Here is a 14,707-nt window from a genome sequence, read left to right on the forward strand (position 1 = left end):
CTGAAAGTCAAAATGTTTATATGTTTTGTCACTATGGCAGAGGACCACCCTCATGTCCACCTCTTAGTCTTAGCCCAGCCCTTCAATGGTTACTGTACTATACAATTATACTATAATACTACTATAATACTATAGTATAGTATAGTATAGTATAGTATAGTATAGTATACTATACTATAGTAATACTATAATAATACAATTGTGTAGAAAAATAAATAAATAAATAAAAAATCTGCTCCTTGGCCTCAAATTTGAAGGACGAAGGATCTCAAATTTGGTGTTAATAGCATTTAGTTTAACCGAGATCTCAAACAGTTTACTTTTGTATAGCTAGCTACAGAAATTTGCTCGTTAATAATTTGCACATTTTTTGACTGAGCAAAATTCTTTTGATAACTACAGATCAAGTCCAGATGAAGAGTGTACGTGCCAAGTTTCACGCAGATCGGGCAAAATCTCAAGGAGGAGTTCAAAAAAGTAGCTTTTCCAGTTTTTGCAATTTTGCGAAAAACTGTGAAGGCGGAAGTGGGCGTGGCCAATAGCAAAGTGATTCAGCTCCATTCAGGGAATCTGGGGATGCAATTTTTTGATTTTTCAAAGTTTTTTGAATGTGCGACATATGGTGTGGGAGTTATAGGCAAAAATGCATTGGCCTAGGTTATAGCGCCCCCTGCGGGCAGATATATGTAGTTTTTTGTGTCTGAGGTACGTGCAGGTGTCTGGAACAACCCTCCAAATTGCACCGCCCTCCCTTGCACGGTTTAGCCTGCAGCAGTACTTTTAGCGGGAGAAAAAAATCTTTACAATTACAATAGGGTTCCTAGCACCGCTGGTCCTAGGAAATGCATCTGTTCGCATATGCGTTCCCTCAGCCCCTCAGGCTTGGCCCCCTAATTAAATCAGACATTTCAGGATTAAAACATGGCATATTTACTGTATATACAACTCTCAAAGCCCTTTTCAACAGTTCTAACAATACAAATCTCATTGTGGTAAGATCTCATGAGTTGCTCAAACTATTGTAAAACTTAGAATTCTATTCTACAGAAATGTGACGCCCATTACGGTTTTTCTGTCACATCGCGGTGAGGTTTGTCCTGTCCTGTTTTATTTTGAAAGTAACTCTCGTTTCAGGTCACTTGCCCTTCCTCTTGTGTCCCTGGTCTGACGTCATCCCTAATCCTTGATTGTTTTCACCTGTGTTCCCCTCCCCCATGTGTATAAAGTCTTTGTCTTCCCCTGTCTGCGTTGCCAACGTATTTTGTCGTCCTGTCGTCTACTGAAGCCCTGTTCCACAGTCGTGCATTCTCATTCACGTTAAGTATTGCCACGTTTTATTTTCTGTATTTGTCCTCTCTAGTAGAGTGATTTTGAGTTTGATATTTCTGGTTAGGATTTTGAGTTTCAGTTTAGCTTTTGTTTGTAGCCTTTTGTTTTCCTCCTTCTGGAGCGTTTTCTGCTGTACCTTTTTGACTATAGTGAGTGTAGATAAGTTTCATAGCCTGCGTGCTTTTCCTCTTCAGAGTGTTTTTGTTTGATTAATTTTCATATTCAAGAAATTAATATCAGAGTAGATTTTCCTCCATCGGGAGCGCTTTCAGTTTATTGTGTGTTTCATGTCTTGTTCGTCTTGTATGTCCTTCAGAATTTCATAGCCATTTAATTATCATTCTGACTAAAGAGCTGCAAATCAGAACAATAAAACCTGACATTACTTCTGCCATTTCTGCATCTGAGTCCTCTCTTTTGTCCAAGTCTGACAGTATACTTTGGCCAGACATGGACTCAGCAGAGGCAGAGGTTCTACGGACCCAGGAAGCTCGTCTGAACCGCCAGGAAGAGTTTCAGACTGCCATGGCAGCCAACATGGGGCAGATCTCCTCGCAAATACAAGGGTGAGTGCAAATCAGGTCTCCAAGACCACTTTTCGCGTGCTCACTAAAGTTAAGTTAAATTCATGGCATGATATGGAGGTTTTAATTGACTCAGGAGCTGATGAGAGTCTAATGGACTGGAATCTGGCCAGGAAATTACAAATTGAGAGTGAACCCCTAGCCCGACCCATTCGAGCCCACTCCCTTAACGGGACGGACATTTTTGTTATCACACACCTAAACAGACCTGTTAAATTGACCATTGGAGATCACCATGAGAACATTCAGTTTCACCTATTCACCTCCACTTCCCACTCTCTGATTCTGGGACAATCGTGGCTTTTTCTTCACAACCCACACATCAACTGGAAGAGCGGGCAGATCAGGGAATGGGGGGAGGACTGTGCTGAACACTGTTTTTAAGACCAGATTGCTGAGGTGAATCTATTCTCTGCTAATCCTGTCACAGACTCAGAATATCCGGACCTGACCACGGTTCCCACATGTTATCATCACCTCAAAGAAGTGTTCAACAAATCTAAAGCCTTGTCTCTTCCCCCTCATCGCCCCTATGACTGCGCCATCAACTTGATCCCCGGATCCACCATTCCCAAGGGGCGTCTCTATTTCAGGACCAGAAAGAGCAGCCATGAACGAATACATCTCCGCTTCCCTGAAAGCAGGATTAATCCGCCCCTCATCATCACCGGCTGGAGCCGGGTTCTTCTTTGTGGGGAAAAAGGATGGATCACTGACTCACCTTGCCGGACCCTCAGAGACAATTTGTGGTGGAGGTAGATGCATCCAACGATTAGGAGCAGTATTATCTCAGCGTTCGGAGAAGGACGGCAAGATGCATCCCTGCACCTTCCTGTCGAGACGGTTGTCCCAAGAAGAGCGAAATTATGACGTCGGCAACCGAGAACTGGTTAGAGGGGACCGAACAACCTTTCATTGTCTGGACAGATCATAAGAATCTGGAGTTCATTAGAAAGGCCAAGAGACTAAACTCTCGCCAGGCCAGGTGGGTGTTGTTCTTTAACCGATTCTCTTTCACTTTGTCTTACAGGCCGGGATCCCAAAACGTCAAGCCTGATGTCCTATCGTGACTGTTTGATCCCAAGCCTAAGACCAAGCAAGCCGAAACTATCCTTCCACTGAATTGTGTGGTCGGAGCGGTGACTTGGCCTATAGAAAATGAGGTTAAGCAAGCTAATGGTGGAGCCCCTTCACCTCGTGGCTGTCCCAACAACCGCCTGTATGTCCCCGCTGACACAGGTGATTCATTGGGCTCACACCTCGCTCCTTTCTTGTCATCCGGGAGTCAAAAGAACCATGTTTGTCATCTCCCGGAGGTTTTGGTGGCCCGCTATGGAGCCGGAGGTCCAGGAGTACATCGAGGCTCGTTCGGTCTGCACTCGCAACAAGACGTCCTCCAAGGCTTGCACGGGGCTGTTTCATCCACTACCCATTCCATCCAGACCATGGTCGGATATTTCATTGGACTTTGTCACAGGGCTTCCGGTCACCCAGGGGAACACCACTGTCCTCACGGTGGTCAATCACTTCTCCAAGATTCATCGCATTACCAAAATTACCATCCGCCAAGAAACAGCTGAGGCCATGATGAACCAGATTTTCCGAGTCCATGGGTTCCCGAGAGACATCGTTTCGGACCGGGGGCCCCAATTTGTGTTCAGATTTTGGAAGGAGTTCTGTAGACTGATCGGAGCCAAAGCCAGCCTAACATCTGGATACCACCCAGAAGCTAGCAATTGGAAACCGGCCTCCGATGCGTGGTACACCAGATACCCTAAAGACGTCCAGCTCCCAACTACCAACCTGGCCAGAGAGTATGGTTATCAGCCAAGGATTTAAATCTCAGGGTTCCATCCAAGAAATTGGCTCCACGGTTCGTGGGTCCATTCCCCATCACCAGGATTATTGGTCCTGCAGCGGTTCGACTGCGCCTGCCTCGGTCCTTACAGGCACATCCTACCTTCCACGTGAGCCAAGTCAAGCCAGTCAGAGAGAGCAAGATGGTGCTTTGCATTTTACAATATACCGTAAGTATACTTTATACAGTGACATTTTATCTTACTCAATTTTATGTTTTGCATTACTATATTTTTTCCACATAGGACTGTGAGACAGCTTCATAGGGGTGGCAGAGGGCCGCTTTGGGCCATGGTTGTAGAAAACTATCCATAACACTGAGGGAGATAAAGAGTGCCATTATAGAGGACAACAACATCTTTGAAAACATCCAAACAGTCAGCATCTCAACCATTGACAGGGTGCTGAAAAGACACCAACTGAATAAAAAGCAGCTGTACACTGTTCTATTTGAAATAAGTGGTGAAAGAGTGAAGGAGCTGTGCGACCATTATGCACAGGTAAAACATGTATGAGCAAGCAGTAACTGCACCTAACAGTTATCAGTAGCCCTTTTTAGATAGAATAGGTGGCACATTTGCTCCAAGGTAAGGGCGGCAATGTGCCAGCCTGTCTTTCTAAAACCGAGGCGTAATATTCCTCCTTTTCCAAAAGCCACCTCTGAGGTTGGCGTAAACATGTGACGTGACATGAAGCTTGAAAATGGGCTGTGAACAGTGACATAGAATTTGTCTTCAAAATAAGAGCTTTACATTGCACCCCATAGGAGTTTAGAACTGGGTTCTTAGCGGGGGGCTTTTAATTTGAAAGTAGCGACTGTCCTTAGCTTACCAACACAACAGCAAGCTACAACCAAACAGCTACAGAGACCGAAGAGACACCCACCTCATGCAGAGGCCGGCACATTTCCGCCTCATTTTTAGATAGCAGGCGAGGTAGAAATAAGTGTACCCTCCGAGGCGGAAAATCGGCAGACCAAAACAGATCCCCAATTTGCCGCCCTCTGTCTAAAACCGCGGACTGAGACACCAAAAGTATGGGCAAATTGGCGGCTTGGTGCTCTGTTTAAAAACAGCTAGTGCAACATCGTATAGTGATATACAGTACAGAAAGTGTGCTCTTTACACATTTGCTGTGGCTGTTAAAAAAACAAGATGCGATGTATGCTGTATACATTTGATGTAACGGTATCCAAAATGAAAATGCCTGTAATTCATAAAACTCATTTTGTGTCTTCGGGATATTGTGTATAATGGAACTGGAAGCAAGTGAACCACCACACAACTTCATCTACATGGATGAGGCTGGCTTCAACTAAGCCACATACACAGATGACACCTCTGGCTGACATGGATGCAGCGCATGATGACATCACAGCAGATGCCTGCAGAGGCTGGATAAGACAAGATTCTTTCCACAGAGCGTCACAAGAGAAGATATTCGTCGTGATGTGGATGAGAATTTGTGACCCAACAGACAGGAATGTCAGGACATGTTGGAAGACTGCACTGCAATTCCTACAGCACTGCATGTACAAGGAGATTGTCCTATGTTCACATTTCTACTTTTGCTGTTTGAATTGTTTTGAGAAATGCACTTACTTTTTTGCAAATGTCGAGGATGATTTGAGAATAGCGACTGAGAAAAACTGTAAGTGAAACAAATCTGTGAAATCGATTAAATTCAATTTGCGAAAGAAGAGAAGAAACTATTGTGGTTGCTGGGGAAGTTAAACTGAGCGATTCCTGTAGTTTTCATTAAATTGTGGACAACGCAGTGGCAATCAATCTGTTCAAATTAATTATGAAATTGTGCACACAAAGGAAGGAAACCGGGCATAGGAGGAATGGAAATACAAGAAAATATATGTATTCTATACCTGGTTAAATCAGAGCTATTAATTGCATTTGCGTACAATAGTATCCTGTGTGAAATTATGGCTTTAATTTATCATTTCTGTGCACTATCCTTCTCTCTTTGCTGTTCTTCCCTCTTAACTTTATTTGTATGCTTTATTTTCATTTCTATTCACTCTGTCTCATTCTGTTTTCCTCCTCTATTATACCTTTGTCTTCCCCTCCTCCACCCCCGGCTCTCTCTCAATGTGATTTGTACTACAGATTAATAGACACCCATATTTTAATAAAGTCCGCTGTGACCTCTCATAGCCCCCTCCCGCTGGACCTTGAGGCTTATTGGAAGAATGATGGTGGGAAGATGAGAGGAGGTGAAATGAGGTTTGAGGAGAAGGGTGGGGGGATGTCATTGTCCTGGAGAAATCTGACAGCTGCATAATCCGCACTGGTAAATTTATGAGGGAGCAGGAAGGGGGTAGAAGGAAGGAGTGCTCAGAGGTGAGGAGAGAGGGGAAAGACGGACAGACAGCAAGCAGGCTGTGGTGAACAATATGTGGCTATGACAGTGTATCTGTGTCAGGGTCAGTTGTCATTACAGAGCTAGCCAGTGGATGGCAAGCTCAGACTGTTTAGTGTGTGAGTGTGCATCAGGGGAATTAATATCCACCAGGGATATATATATATATATATATATATATATATATATATATATATATATATATATAGAGAGAGAGAGAGAGAGAGAGAGAGAGAGACTGTGGTGGCCTGCCATAGTCTAATTTGCCATGCCATAGTCTAATTATGGAATGTGTAAAAAGATTTCCGCCTTTCCGATGCATACCAACATTTCAGTCAGTCTCTTTTCTTTGCATTACTTGTAATGACTTCAGCACTGCTAATTCAGGGCTGTATTAGGGAAAAAAAAAACAAAAAAACAAAAAACAATATGAAGCTGTTTTTGAACCTGGAGGAGTGCGCTTCACGCCCTCGAAGGCTCCTCCACTCACGCAAACACACAAGGTGACAGATGGTGGGTCTGTGTGTAGCTCCAAAGCAGCCATGAATTAGTTGGAAAATGACAAAAATGTCGCCTATGACTGACTGTTATGGTGAGTTGAAGAGTATCAGAAACATATATATACACACACACACACGCACACACACAGATACATTTTTTGAAAGTGCTGACAAATTCAATATAAAGTGGCCAGAATATGAGTTTAAATAAATAATCATATAACCTGGCATACTTCACTTATATATGATCATAAATCTGTCAGTTTCCCTTCACTTTATAGTGTAAGGTAGAGAGAGCCCCTTCAGTGCGTCATTATCCAATCCATTCCACTTGTTCATATAGAGAATGCCTATATCACTGAAAATGCAGTCCAGGTTTTCCCTGCGACCTTGCTTGCACTTGGTACCTGCAGCTGTGTGATGCACACAGAGCAACCAGAACAGCATGAGGAGAAGAACTTGAATGAAGAAGAATGGATAGTGAAGAAAGTTTTTTAAGAAAGTAAGTATTCATCATTGCTGGTAGTAACAATTAGTTAGCTCCAGCCCCAGCAAACAGCAGAAAGTCCCATGGAATTAATGAACCAAGTGCTCCCTGTTTGACAAATAAAAACCTAGCTTGCACACTATAGACAATCTCTGCGCACATCTCACCTTTGTTGTTTCACGTCAAAAGTTACTTTCCCAGCTCTAAAAGAATGCTGCTACTTCGCTAGCAAGTTAGTCTGAAATGCATTGTGAAGGTCGTGGTTGTTTATAGAGTTAAGTGTGCACTCTTTTTACCATACTAGTGTATTGCCCGTTGGAAGTATGTATTCCATAGAAAAGTGGAAGGTTAAGTAGCTTTTTCACCGATGGCCAAAAGAGGCTGTGTTTGAAGGTGGGACGTCAGGGATATAATTGACTGTTTTTGACTACTTTTGATGTTACCATTATATTTCACCGTAAAAACTTTTACCTTCCCTTGTTTGGTGTCATTTTCAGCACAACCTCACATGTGTGACTGTACAGCTATTTTTTCATTTTTTTTTTCCACTTTAATTTGTATTGATTTTTCTAATTTTGTATACATATACCTCTCATCCTAAAAAACAGAAAACAGACAAAGCCACACTAAAAAGCAAAAAAAACAAAAACAAAAAACAGACAAAACAAATACACAAGACAGTCCCGTTGGGAGTTGCATTTCTTCATGTTCATTCAATGGTTCTCTCAGTTTCGTCCTCTGTAGCTAATGTTCATTCAATAGTCTTTGTCGCTGATCCTGGTCCTGAAAAATGTCCATTTCAGCCATTTGTCCTCCAGTTGTGTTTCTTGTAATCTTAGGCGATGTGTTAATTTTTCCATCACATAGATCTCTTCTATTATCTCCATCCAGTTTTCCTGGGTTGGAAGGTCTGCTCTACCCCATTTTCTTGTGATAGCTTTTTTACCAGCTATTAACAGTATTTTTACCAGATATCTATCCCCTGCATGGACATTTTCTTCGGTGAAATTACACAGATAGAGTACCTTACAACACAAAGGAATCTTATATCTCAACACCTCTTGCAAGATTTTATGAACCATCTTCCAAAACAGTTGTACCTTATCACAATTCCAAAATACATGTGAATGATCTGAACTTAATGCTCCACATTCTCTCCAGCATGGTAGATTCACTCTCAAATAATTATTCTTGACCTTGGGCGTGATGAAGTATCTGACCAAACTTTTCCAAGAGAACTCCCTCCACGTCCACGAACTGGTGGTTGTTTGATGCATTTTCCACATATTTAACCAATCTTTGTCCGAAATGTCCCACTTTTCTTTTATATAGTTAGTTGTATTCTTGTTTAATGTCAATTTTTGGTACAGTGCTGATATCATTTTAATTTTGGTGTCCTTATAAATACTACACACCATTCACTTCCGTGGAGGGGTCCATCCTGATTTCTTTCCTATAGTAATCTCTTAGTTGTATGTACCTAAAGAATTCATGCTTACTCAGATCATATTTAGCTCTCATGTTCTGAAAACTCTCCAGCCCCCCATCTTTCTCTAATGTGCACCAAGCTGTAATTCCCTTAATTTCCGACTGTTTGAATCCCTTGTCGTATCTGGCAGGCTTGAAATTGCTGTCAGATGAAACCCACTTTAATAAATGTATGTCCCTATTCATCCATATGTTTTAATAATTTTATACCATAATTCCAGAGTGAACAATGTAATTGAATCAATTTTATTTTTAATTTTATTGTATGCTTCTTTATCTCCAATCAAACTCTGGATTGGGTATCCTCCAAACTCTTTCTCAATTTCTTTCCACTTTGCAGTGTAGCCTGGTTTACACCAACAGAGTAAATATCTCAGCTGGGCTGCAAAGTAGTATTCTTTCAGACTTGGTAGACCCATTCCCCCCCTATCTTTAGGCAACTGGAGAGTTTCTAATCTGATTCTAGGTTTTTTACCTGCCCAGATAAACCGTGATATCATTCTGTTCCAGGTCACAAACTGGGTTTGAGGGACCTCCACTGGTAAAGAGTGAAATAAATGGAGGAGTCTCAGTAGCAAATTCATTTTGATTGTTTCGATTCTCGAGTTAAAATCTAGAGGCAGAGTGGCCCATCTTCCAATGTCTTTTTGTATCTCTTGGCTTATTTTATCGTAGTTTTCTTTGTATAGTTTAGATAATCCTTTAGTGATGGAGACTCCCAAATATTTTATTTTTCTTAAATTCGAACTAAGATGATATGACTCCTGGATCTCTTTTGATGGAATGTAGTTAAGTGATAGTATCTGTGTTTTTGAAATATTTATTTTATATCCTGAGCGGTATCTGTACCTTTCTAAAAGTTTCATCAGTTGTTCGGTTTTTCTAAAAAGGCTATAATATCATACGCAAATAGTCCTATTTTGTGTTCTGTTCCATTCACCATTACTCCCTCCCGTTCTTCGTTCTGGCGGACTGCTTGTGCCAACGGGCAACAACGGTTCAACAAAAAGAGCAAACAAAGTGGGTGATAGGCAACAGCCCTGCCTGGTAGACCTCTGCAAATTAATTTTGTCAGTCAAACTTCCATTTATTTTGATATTGGCGGTGGGCTGTAAATATAGCGTCTTTATGCATTGTACTGATTTACTGTTAAATCCAAATCGTTGTAGCACTTGGTATAAAAGTCTCCAATTCACACAGTCGAACGCTTTCTCTGCATCGATACTTACTAATATAATGCTTTGTTTTTTCTGTTGCGCTTCGTCCACAATATGCAGAGCTCTTCTGATATTGTCCTGCGCTTGCCTTCCGCTTATAAATCCTGTTTGATCTTCCTCAATAATTTCTGTTATAGAAGTATTCAGTCGTTTAGAGATAATTGTAGTGTATATTTTATAATTCACATTTAGCAAAGAAATTGGTCTGTAATTCCCACAGTGCTCCTTGTCTCTTCCTTGTTTATGGATGACCGTAATGATTGCTTCAGTCCAGGATGGAAGTATTTTATTGTTTTGGAGTGTCCAATTAAAAGAACCCAAGAGCAATGGTGTGAGCTCATCCTTGAACACTTTGTACCACTCTATGGGGTAGCCATCGCTGCCTGGAGATTTATTATTTTTTAATGCAATTATTGCATCATTTACCTCTTCCACTGTAATATCAGCTGTTAGCCTATCATTTTGGATGTTCCCGATCGATGGCAGATCCAATGAATCCAGAAACACTTTCATTTCCTCTTAATCCGCTGAGTCTGGCTGTGTATATAGTTCCTCATAGTATCTCTGAAAGATTTTCTCTATCTCCTCTGGGTTATGGGTTAACTCTTTTGTATTTGGATCTCTGATTTGACATATATTGCTTAATGCTTGTTGTTTTCTTATTCTTTTTGCTAGCAGTTTAGTGGCCTTGGAGCCTGCTTCATAATAGTTCTGTTTCAGAAACGTATTCCTTTTTTCAACTTCTTCCAGTAACAGGTCATTTATCTTTGTTTTCAGTGTTTTGATCTGTTGATAAGTTTTTGTATCCTTTGTGTTCTGATATTCCTGTTCCAATTCCCTCAGATTATCTGTATACTTTTTATATGTCTCTAATTTAACTCTTTTTACATGTGCTGTTTCAGCTATCAGTTTTCCCCTAATGACAGCCTTCATGGCATCCCACAATATTGTCGGGTCCACCTCTCCATTGTTATTTTCCTCAATATATCTTTTTATTTCTGCTTTTACTTTGTCTTTTCTTTGTTCATTGTTCAAAATTCCTACATTGAGTCTCCATACTGTGTGTCTTTTCCTATTGTTTATATTCATTTTCAGGTAGAGAGGGTTATGGTCTGACACATCTGCAGCCCCAATCTCACATTCCTTCACTCTGAAGCTATCACTCTGGTACATCATGAAATAATCTATCCGTGAATGAACTTTATGTGCAGCTGAATAATGTGTATAATCCTTGATACGTCTCCTATTCCCATCTCCTCCAATGATATGCTTATAAATCTTGTTAACTGCTGGAGTGGAGGGTGCCACTGAAGACATTATCTACATTTTTATCCACTCACTGTTTAACCCAAATTTTTTCATTTTTACATACTTTAATAACACAATGGACCTAAAATCATAAAAACAAAACATAAAATCTGAGTAGGAAAAAGTTAGATTTTTTAGTGTGAAAACCACAAATATGTTTAGAAAACATTTTCATTACCTATAATGCAAATATAAATTGTTCACTAAATTTGTGCATCAGTTTCTGAAATTTACAAAGTCGTAGGTAACTATTTACATTTAAATGCAGGTAATGGCTCAGGCATGAGGATCTGAGCTGCCTGCTCAACATTCAGCAGTCGCCTCATTGATTTGACTCACAAAACAAAAAAACGACACCACTACACACTAAACACGCTACACAAAACACTACATAAAACACTAACCATAAACTCCTAATACGTTAAATGTCACAAATCTCTCAACATATCTATCTCTGTCTCTATCACCGTCACTGCCGATGTCACTCTTCCAACTCCATACCTCCCACAACTTCCCCTGGCAACCTCAGCAACCAAACCACGTGTTTTGCCATATAATTTTGTAATTCGTTGGTGTGGTGCCTTTTTGGGCCAATAGGAATGCGTTTTCTTGCTTGCAAACACTTGCTGTTTGTGGACACTTTCATGACAAAAGCCCTCTTTTACCATTTCTTCCTGCACCAAACACAAAGCAAACGTGACGTACCAGCGCGTCCGTCGACTCAGGAGGTGGGGCATGGGAATGGGCTAGCAGCTAGCTACACATCCGCAGATTCCGATTCCAGTCTGCTGTCCTCACGTTTATGGATCTCCTCAGACCCGAACCGACTCGGTACGGACTCGTAGTCTGATTATTCCACAACAGTCAGTTTAGATGCACAGAACGGGACCGAACCGCCAGCAAAATCCCAGTCCAGCTTGCGCCACTGCAGGTATGAATCCGCTTGTTTCTTAAGGTGTGTCATGGGGATGAGCTCTGCAGCTCTATTGCACACGTGGCTATGGTGGCTATGGTTGACGATGCTAGCAGAATTCGTAAAGCATTTATGAAATAATTTGTTAATGGTATCATTGTAGTCCAAACAAATGCACACTCTTAAACCACGCAGCAACAATGTAGAAAATCTCAGATCAGTCTGATCCTGATCTGCAGAGATATTTTAGGCACACACACGCAGACAGATAGAGATTCCTTGCTTTTATGAAGAGATACTATCGTTGGGTGACTTCCCTCTGGAGCATCAGCTGTGTTCCTCACTTTACGTATGGATGCACCGTGAAACAGGAGCTGAGCTCATTCGCATATGATAATCATCAGTGGAAAGTAATACTAATACACTAACAATAATCACTCCACCCCCGAGTCACTCATTTTAAATTTGATGCTTGCAACATGCTCCAAAACAGCTGGGACAGCGGCAACAAAAGACTGGGAAAGTTGAGGAATGCTTAAAAAACACCTGTCATATATATATATATATATATATATATATATATATATATATATATATATATATATATATATATATATATGTATATATATATATGTATGTATATATATATATATATATGTATATATATATATATATATATATATATATATATATATATATATATATACATATATACATATATATATATATATATATATATACATATATACATATATATATATATATATACATATATACATATATATATATATATATATATATATATATATATATATATATATATATATATATATATATATATATATATATGTATATATATATATATATATATATATATATATATATTTATACACACACACACACACACACACACACACACACACACACACATATATATCCAGCTCTAACAACATGCTTTGGCTAAGGCTGATCAAACAAAGGCAACTCAATTTATGCACGTCTTCATCTAGGTTGACATTTATTATTTATCATTATCATTACATTGAATTCATAAATAAACTTTAGTTTATATTAATTTCATGGTTAACAAACAATTAAATGCTTTATTAAAAATGTACAAAGCAACTCCTTATTGTAAAGCTGCAACTGACTCAGAGATGCTTAAGAAATAATAAAAAAAAAAAAAAGAAAACCTTGTCTTTAACAGTTAAAATCTAGCATGTTAATTGAAAACCAAGAATATCCAGAGAACGGGTGCTCCCCAACATTTTTCTGTCAGACATGCATGGCCTCCACTGAAGGGCAACAAGTGGACATCATGCTAAATGGTTTCAAGCCAAAACAGTCTGGAATCAATACAGCAGCAGATTAAAACACATGAAATATTTAACAGGATTACTACAATAATCCTTCTGATGTAAAGTTAACCAAATTTAACTAACCTAAGTGGACTTAGTGGCTGTTGGAAGAGATTGTTGATTCAATCAGTAAAACCGTCATAGATTTAGATCTGTTAAGGATTTCCTATCTGACTGTCTAGAGTAAATAACCTGGTAATCCTTGTGTGTGTCTGCAGCCTCAGCAGCAGTTAAGAGCATGTCAGTGACTTGTACATGCTTGCATCTTTTATACACACTTTTGAGATAAAAAACAAACAAACAAACAAAAAACAATGGATTAATCTTCAATCCCCTTGACCCCAGGGGAAGGGAGCTTCAGTGTGGGGTGTCTATGAACTGTGATGTTGACTGCCAATCTCTAAGGGGAAATGTACTTCACTTGAATGAATTCATCATTACAGAGAGGAGAGAAGGGAAAAAAAAAATAGCGGACCAGAATCTCTGGTGAGCGATTGGCAGCTTATGGCCAATGTATAGTAATATAATCTGTCTGTTTGGGGATAATTTCCTTTGTCGATCTCTGGCTGTATCTCAGAAATTATAGCAAGCAATGAAATGACTAATGAAAGGTGCCTAATTTCTTAATTTTCCAACACACTTTAATGTATGACTGAATTTCAACTTGGTGTCAGATTAAATCATAATGCATCTCTTATTTATTTCTATTTGAAAAAATCTAAAAACCACAGCCCTGCAGAGTCATCTTCATTTTCCCTCTCATCTCTATTTTATCCACTGCCTCTGCCTGCTCTCCTTCACTCTCCTTCAACCCCAAGATTATAGTCTGTAAACACGAATTTCAATACACATCTGTGCTAATCCCAGCAAGGCAGTGAAGGCTTCAATTATTAAAACTGACCCATGGCTGACATGATAGTTGCCCCCCCCCAACACCCACTCCGGGTTCACAACCTGACAACCTGCTGTTACTGATGCTGCCTGGTTATAAATAAACAGCACAAACCCAGTGGGGGGTGGGGTGGCAAGGCATCCCAAATAAACACCCACCTGTGTCTAGAAGATGAAACACAAGTAAACACCTTGACAGTTGCTGAAAAAATCAGGGGACAAAAGCACATTTGCATAAACATGCACATTAACTAACCACTGCCTGCCAGCTCAGAGCAAAAGCACTTATACATGCTCATTCAGTTGTGGGGAAATGATAGTGATCAAAGCAGGCATGCCACAGAGATTTTCCAAAAAAGTGCATCAAGATGGCAGAGAGCTCCTCCCTTCTCTGATTGCCAT

General features: G+C 40.1%; 1 protein-coding gene and 1 long non-coding RNA gene across 9 annotated transcripts in view; one reads left to right on the plus strand and one right to left on the minus strand.

Annotated features, from left to right (window-relative positions):
• sorcs2 (sortilin-related VPS10 domain containing receptor 2) overlaps positions 1-14,707 on the minus strand; it is a 534,678-nt gene that overhangs the window by 214,604 nt on the left and 305,367 nt on the right. The window lies entirely within an intron of this gene.
• Positions 1,138-5,549, plus strand: LOC119026940. Its single transcript, XR_005077267.1, has 4 exons — positions 1,138-1,895; positions 2,344-2,802; positions 2,944-3,940; positions 5,036-5,549. It is a non-coding gene; the product is annotated as an uncharacterized LOC119026940 (long non-coding RNA).

The sequence above is a fragment of the Acanthopagrus latus genome, chromosome 10 (assembly GCF_904848185.1).
Source record: "Acanthopagrus latus isolate v.2019 chromosome 10, fAcaLat1.1, whole genome shotgun sequence".
Lineage (NCBI taxonomy): Eukaryota > Metazoa > Chordata > Actinopteri > Spariformes > Sparidae > Acanthopagrus > Acanthopagrus latus.